Source organism: Rhea americana, unplaced genomic scaffold, assembly GCF_003343005.1.
Source record: "Rhea americana isolate MKP2758 unplaced genomic scaffold, rheAme1 scaffold_28, whole genome shotgun sequence".
Taxonomy (NCBI): Eukaryota; Metazoa; Chordata; class Aves; order Rheiformes; family Rheidae; genus Rhea; species Rhea americana.
In genome coordinates, this window is record NW_028186401.1 from 5,900,768 (window position 1) to 5,908,408 (window position 7,641).

Sequence of the window (7,641 nt, forward strand, 5' to 3'; positions counted from 1 at the left end):
AGAGGAGGCACCGGGACAGGCTGGTCGCGAGCATCTTCCCGACCCTGGCAGCGCCCACGGCCCGTGCCCCTCGCTGGCTGCCKCGTGCCAGCTGGCTGGGGATGTGCCCAGGGCTGCCAGCCCTCGGCAGGAGGAAGGACCTTTGCACAGCCTGAAACTCCTTTTTCTCTCCCTGCGAGGGGTGAAAGCAGGAAAGGGCTTCACTACTCCTCCAAGCTGGGGCAAACTGCTCAGGCACATCTGCTCYCCAGCCCTCCTGGCACAGCGGGGAGGGATGCTGCAACCCAGAGCACTGCCACGCACAAACAGCGCCTGGCATGCCAGCGGCACAGGGCTATCTGCAAGGAGAGCWGCATCTCCTAACCAGCCTGGGGGCAAGCAGCTTGCAGCAAGGTTGGGTTTGTGGCTGTTGGAAGAGCTGCGCAGCAAGATGCTGTGAGCAGAGCTAAGAGGGGACCCACAGCTCTCTACCAAAAGCAAAACACTACATATCTGTTGGGTCAGTCCCCAAAAGCTCCCCTTTGAGTTGTGTCCATTTTGGCCTCCAGGCCCCAAGGGAGTCTACTCCGGAGGGCTGGCAGCAGAAAAACCCAGCCATGCTCTTGAGAAGAGCCAGTGCCAGGTGAGGAGCCTTGGATCACAGAAACTGTTGCGCTAAAGCATGTGCAGCTAAGTTCATATTCAACAGCAAAGGGGACAGGAAACCATGCAGCAAATGAATGTAAGATAATTTGCCTCCCCACTGGAAATCTCCTAAGCCCTCCTCCTAAATATACAGTTGATTTTATCTCTTCTTGCAAAACCTTCCATTTTAGTATTAACTAATCTATCTCAGATATTCCTGTTGCTCATAGTTAAATGTTGACTCTCAGTGTTGCTACATTTCTGGTTTTGGCAACATGGCAACCCCAGAAGGCAGCGAGTGCCACAGTCCAAACATGCACTGCGAGCTTTGTTCAGTCTTTCCACCTCATTTTCCATCTCTGCTCAAGCATCCAACTACCAGTTTTCTTGGACAAAATCAGTCAATCCCTGCAGAAGCACTTAGGGCAGTGACAACCTCAAGGACTGACCTGTGGGCCAGGTCTAGCCATCCCAGCAGAGCAGTGTGACAGTTATTTGTGGGGCTGGTTATGAGGTTGTCTTCCTTGCCCCTGTCTAGCTGCAGTCTGATCCCTGTGTGGTTTATGAGGTGYGGCCAAGGCCCCTCCCCAAACGCTGCCCATCTCCCAGGGGACCTGCTGTCTCCCCAGCTCTGCAGAGCAGAACATGGAGCAAGCTTGCCCACACCAGTGAATAAATCCATTAACTTATCCCCAAACCAGAAGGGCAGAAAGAACACAGCGAGCTGGTCCCATATTGTCCGGTCAGATCCTCCATCCTCATTGCTGGTTATTTCCTTCTGTTAGCGTCAACAGAAGCTAATGCCAGAAGGTATTCAACTCCAGCTAATGGAGAGACAACTAGAAAGGAGGGAGTGAACAAGGCACAGCATTGCTTTCAAGTAACYCTTCCACCTCAGGGTAATTGCTGTTGTTGTGTTCAGCGGAAAACAAGGTCAGGAAGAGCAGCAAGCAGGGAAAGATTCCCAGGACTGTGCACAGGCAGCTAGGGCAAGGGTGTTTGTTTTGCATTTTGAGGGGCTACTGCCTGGATTYGTGTCAGAGAGGATGCAAGACCCAGAGGGACCTTCACAAAAATAAGCAGTCTCTAAAAACAGAAAGCAGAATATTTTCCTTCTGTCCCTAGAGGCATACATGCCRATGTCCCTGGTAATGTGCATGGGAAGGGATATTAAAAACTAAGACGTGGAAGCTAGGCTGAGCTATGTTCTACTCAGAAACTCAGTCTCCTGGCGGCACCAATAGCTCTTTAAATGGAGACCTGCAAAAGAATGAGGGATCCCAGGACAGCTAGGAAATTTGAGCTGAGAAGATCCCATGTTGTCCTAGCTGAAAGAGGTAAAATCTTGCTGCAAGAGACACAAGAGAGAGAAAAACAACCTGTTAAACACAAGGAAGCAGCAATGAATGGAGAGAGCCCTCACAAGCGTTACACCACACCCGGGTTTCATATAGCCGCCAAGTTTTTGCAAGGGATGGCTCTACTTAAAAGAGTTTGGTAGGTCGAAGGTCAGGGATAATTTCACTCCCTTCTGCAGGGACTATTTAGACCTAGCAAGATTTACCACTGGGCTTGGTTTCTGCTGCATGAAGGTCTGCCAGGCCAAACTATGCTGTAACTCTTTCCAAGCCGTGCTGATAGCCAAGATCCTGAGTCCCATGGGTAGGGTGATAAAGAGGAAAATATGTGATGGGGCTGCATGTTTCTGGGATACAATCCTCTTTATTTCCCAGCTTATACAAAGTTGTTGTCCCTTGAAGGAGGGAACTGAACAATGCATGGCCTTCCTCTTGCTCAAGTCTAAAGCCCCCTTCAGCGAGCTCTCAGACCATAAAGCACTCTAGGTTTTGTCTCGCGGACACTGTGTTTGCAATGACTGCTCTGTTATCTCTGTGGTTTTGTGCTCCTCCTCTCCACTCCCTCTCTTGCACAGACTCTCACCTCTGATCCACAGGATCTCTCCCCACATCAGAGAGCAAGGACCCCTCCACGACCAACTCCCACTCAGCTCTTGCACAGATCTTTATTTGTGTGGCAGCCCCTATTGTTTCACCTATCTGTTCCATAAAGAAGCTCAATAGTTCAGGTTTATCTTGAAAGAAAGGCAGTCATTACACCCAGGAGGGACTCAACACTCCCATAATCCTCCCTATGACATGGTTTTCTTCCCTCACCCCACTCTGTTTTAAAAAGACAAGAGTCTGTTTCAGAGCTTGAGAGCTCCATCCCCTCCGGGCATACGTCTTTCTCAGGGCGGCTCCACACTAAATTGTGGTTCTGGCCACAGTCCGGGTCCCAGGAAGGTTTCCTGCCCCATAGGATTAAGCCTCCCATACTGCCACCCGTGCCACACACGTGTCTCTTACTCCAAATGGGGAGGGGAGGCTGTCTGTCTGCAGCACTGCCTCAGAGGATTAAGCCCAAGTCTGCTCCTAATCTTTCTAACAGGATAACCAAGCTCTCATTGCCAGTATCTCTAAGCAGTCACCTCCTATGGCCCTATTTGCCTGATGTAGTCATTGCCAGCTCATGGTTTCTGACGGCTGCAGAATATATCCAAGGGTCAGGACAATCCTCACACAAGGCTTGACTCTTCTGTTTCTATTCTGAAAAAAAGAGCTTCTTAAATTCTCTGCCCCTTCCACCAAAAGCRCCATAGTTTCTCTAAATTAAGGCTTCACAGAGATGCTAGGTACCAGGAATTTCAAGACTGAAGAAGTTTTTAAAGAAACCTAGACACTGAATATCCTCAGGGCACAGAAAGCTCTTTATATCTATCAAGTTCCCTTCAGGGTATGTAAAAGCATGTGATTTAAAAGGAAGAAAGCAAGGGGCAGCACATTCCCCCAGTTTTGCTCCATTCCCACTACTGATTGTTTCAGAGCTCAGATGAGATCCCAGCCAGTTTAACTTAAAATCCTTTGCTCTAACCTCAATAAACAAGATTATATCCAGATTARAGCTGATGTGTCTGTGTAAGGTGCTTACTATAAGCACCTTTATATAACTCCCTTTTCTGAATTTGAGTGCTGTATCTCTAAGAAAAAAAGGTGTTGCTTTTCACCTCCATTTTACAAATGGGGAATCAAGGTCTGCAGGGGCTCGGGGGAAGGGCAGATCTCCTCTTACTTTGCCCATCTGCAAGGTAGGCATGTGGGCTTAGCCTCTTGCACACACATCCTCAGCAGTCAATGGCAAGAAAATTATTTCCAAAGGTCATTCATGTCTGCTGCAGGAGGAATTACCCTGGGAAATACCTGTCTCTCCATTCATGACAGGTAAGCACAGACTAGCCAAGACAAAAGCAACTGTTGGTGGTTCCAGTTTGGTGAGGTCAATCTCTCATAGAGTTGTCCAGGAAGGAAAGAGCAGAGCCCACATCCCAGACTTGTATTGCCCCACTCTAGTCTGGTGGTTGAAAGCACCAACCCTACAACAAGAACTGACACTCAGTGGTACACCATAATGCACAATCGAAACTGGTTATTGATTAGCAGCGGTGAGTGGCCCAAACATGCTCAAACACAGAGCAGATGCCACAGGCAGATATGCTGTGGCTCTTTTCTTGTTTTTAAGGAAGCTTTCAGCAAGCTTCTGCCTTGACACAAAACACTAAATTGTTTTCTCRATAACTTTATCCTCAAGGTTCCTGATAACTGAGGGTTTCCTGGTAAGGGACAGATCCTCATCCTCTTGTTAGGTACGTAAGAGCCCTTCTTTCTCAAACCATTCATCTAACGCACGTGCCTCCAGATTACACCAGATCAAAGGTTTTTCTACCCTTTTGAGAAGAATGTAGGGCCCAAGACATGCTTTCAATCTGATTAAACATCCAGGGCCTCATAGAGCTATATGATTACTAACAGTAAGAATGAACTCTAATGCGCTGGCCCAAGGGTTTTCAAGGAGCCCAGAACCTGTCTTACCGGCTAAATAAGAAGAGGCAGATTGCTCGTTACAGCATGCTCCCCTTCGCACTCTCCTCCCTCCATCCCTCCCTCCCGTCCGTGCCAAGGAGAGGCGCTGCCTAGGCCTTGGCCTTATTAATTTGTGAAGTTCCCTTTTGATCTCTGTAWCTTGGAGCGTAATTAGAAGGTGCCTCAGCCCCCCTGTCTGTGCCTCCCACTTGCTCTGATCTCCCAGAACCTGGTAGGTAAGCTGAGATTTGCCACAGCTCTGAGATCTGTTTATTCCTGAAGAGAGACATATTTGGGGCCTTTTAAGTTACATTTAAGTAGCCACATCTGTGGCTGGTTGTAGCTGGAGAACATATGCTGTTCAGAYCCCTGCACACCTGCCCTCTCTGGCACACACACCTGACCTTGCAGGGGGGGCATCTAGGGCGATCAGACCTCAAACCTGGTTCCTCATTGCTTTGTTTTCTGGAACCCAAAGTGGCTCTTGGAGGCCTCCTGGAGCTAGTTATGTCCCTATGTCAGGTAGCTGTTGACTGCTGATGCAGTCTGAGGGCATGACATTCCCCCCCAGCCCACCTCACAGCCCACCTCACAGCCATCCCACGCTGCCGGGGGGGAGGCACAGCGTCCTGGCAGGGGGCTGCTGTAGCACCTCTGCCCTGAGGGGCAATTTTTGCAAGCTATGGGCCTGATGCCTTCAGCAGGAACACGTCTGAAAGCTAATGCAGGGGTTCTGACGCAGAGGAACAGCTGTGTAGGGCCGCCCCAGAGACCAGGCACAGCCTCCCATGTGATTACAAGCTGTGTTCCTGTCACAGATAGATCCTGGCATCTCTGGCACGTGGTTTGAAGCTCCTTCCCAGCCACTTCCTGCCTCTTGGGCTGCAGCCTCCAGAGCCACAAGGGAAACCACAGCAGGAGCTCACTTGGCACTGAGAACTCTGTCCAGGAGAGCCGGTTCAGCCGCTCAGTTACTTCTCTTCTATGACTCCTCCTTTCCTCAAAAGGAAATGAAAACAAATTCCAAGCCAGATGTGTCCTCAATGAAACCCATGTGTGAGCCATGGTCAAGGCCTGAATGGGGGCTGCTGCTTGTCCAGGGACCTGCTATACAGTGAACAGGAAGATGAGTGCGCATAGCCCACCCAGGGCTATGTCAGTGTGCACCCAAGGGGACACGAAGCCTGAGCATGACACACTGCAGGACTGCCAGGGAGGCTGCGTCCTTGCCAAGTGCTCTGCTCACAGCTCAGAGGGCTGGTGACTCTACAGATTCCACCTGGGTCTGCGCTGTGTCTTACCTCATCAGATATCAACAGTCTTATCTCAACAGTTCCCATGTGGGAAATCGGCTGATAGTTCCGCAAATCCAGTTTCAAGCAGCTAACACATGGTTTTGAGCAGCAAAAGCCTYCTTTGCAGCAATGAGAGTGTCCTGAGAGGCAGGAGTATCCACCCATCCCCTGGCTCCTTCATAAATTTGCTTCAGAGGAGATTTCCTAGAGTTCAGTTTTGTATCAGACCCTTGTAAAGTCTCCCAAGCAAGAAGGCATTTCTCCCTCTCTGCCAGGAATTTTATACTAACATAYTTTTAAGACATTCATTCTATTAGTCATACCCCATGTGTTCTCTGCAATCATCCCTCCTTCTCTGTGGGAACTCCCACCACACCAATTATCTTGTCCAGCCTCCGTTGGTGGCTTTATAAGGACTCTGGAAGCTGTAATTCCTGCTGCAGTAGGTRTGACACTGGGAGAGCACCCCAGCACTTATGGCATCTACTTCAGATGTGCCCATGTCAGTCATCACAGCAGCTGGACTGCACTGGGAGAACAGTGTGAGGAGAAACAACTGAAAAAAAGCAACTCATTCCATCAGGCAGCCAGTCCCAGCCAGCTTCTATTCCCTTGGAAATGTTTTTCTTACTCTCCTTGCCATAGTGACAGGAGATGTCATAGTATCTTGAGAGAAACATTTCTGGCCAAGATATGGATTTGCCTTCTGCCTTCAAAACTCCTTTAGGCATTTTTGTGTTGCTGTTCACTCCTTGCCATCCTGCCCCCCAGCCCATTAAATACTGCCTGTAAATCCCAAGTATTCTGCATCCTCATGATAGCTCTTGAAGGAGCTCCAGTGCTGATTCCCCAGCTCTCCTCAGCTTGCAGTGGGCTGCTGCCCTGACAGCCCTCCTGTGGTAAAATCAGTGAGTCTCACTGGAGATGTCCAGAACAGATACAGAGAGCTAAATAAAATGCGTTTCACAAGCACTTGTCAGCTGCTAATGGTGCTTCACTTCCCCCAGAATATTCCCTGCCTTGACGTTCTGGGACAGGTTTTTTTCTGTCTTTGCCTTTTAACTGTACACTGCCTCGTGGTTAGCAGCCTCAGCACTAGCAGCCTCGGCACTGGGGAGGAAGGAGGAAACACTATGGATACAGAATGACCTCACCTCCTCTCCAGGCAGCCATGAACTGAGTGCCAGCACTTCCTTCAGAGCAAGTGGTGGGGCCAGCACAGCTCTTAGAGGCTTGTGTGATAACCTCTCATGTCCARTTGGGGATGCTTGTTTCCAGTCTCTGATAAATCACCTAAGGCCGAAGGAGGAAAATGGGAAGGTCATCTAAATCTAGGCCTGATCTGGTTCATTTTCATTCAGTGTAAAACATTCACTATGTTTTACAGATGCTTCTCACCGTAAAAGAAGGCCAGCACCTCCTCATCTCCTAAAAGTGGGCGCAGTCCCTTCAGGGTTGATGTGAAATGAAGTTTCTTCATGGTTTTCCTCTTCCTTCCTCATGTCAGTATCTCCTCCTGGTTTTGGAACGTTACCTTCTGAGATACCTAGTAACGTACGGAAGCATCTACTTGTGCTTCCTCCTCTTCTAGCTATTTAYGCACATTTGCATTGCTTGTTGCAGACAGTCAGGTAGACCAGATCTGCCTGCCATGAGGACAGCAACCCCACAACCACAGCTTCGAGGTAGCAGGTRTGTGTTTTGAAGAGCACATGCAGCTTGACACTAGTAGCCATGTTTGCTCTYGTTGCCAATGGTTAGCTGGGGAGCAGGAATGTACTCGGAAGGCAGGCTAGAACACGACA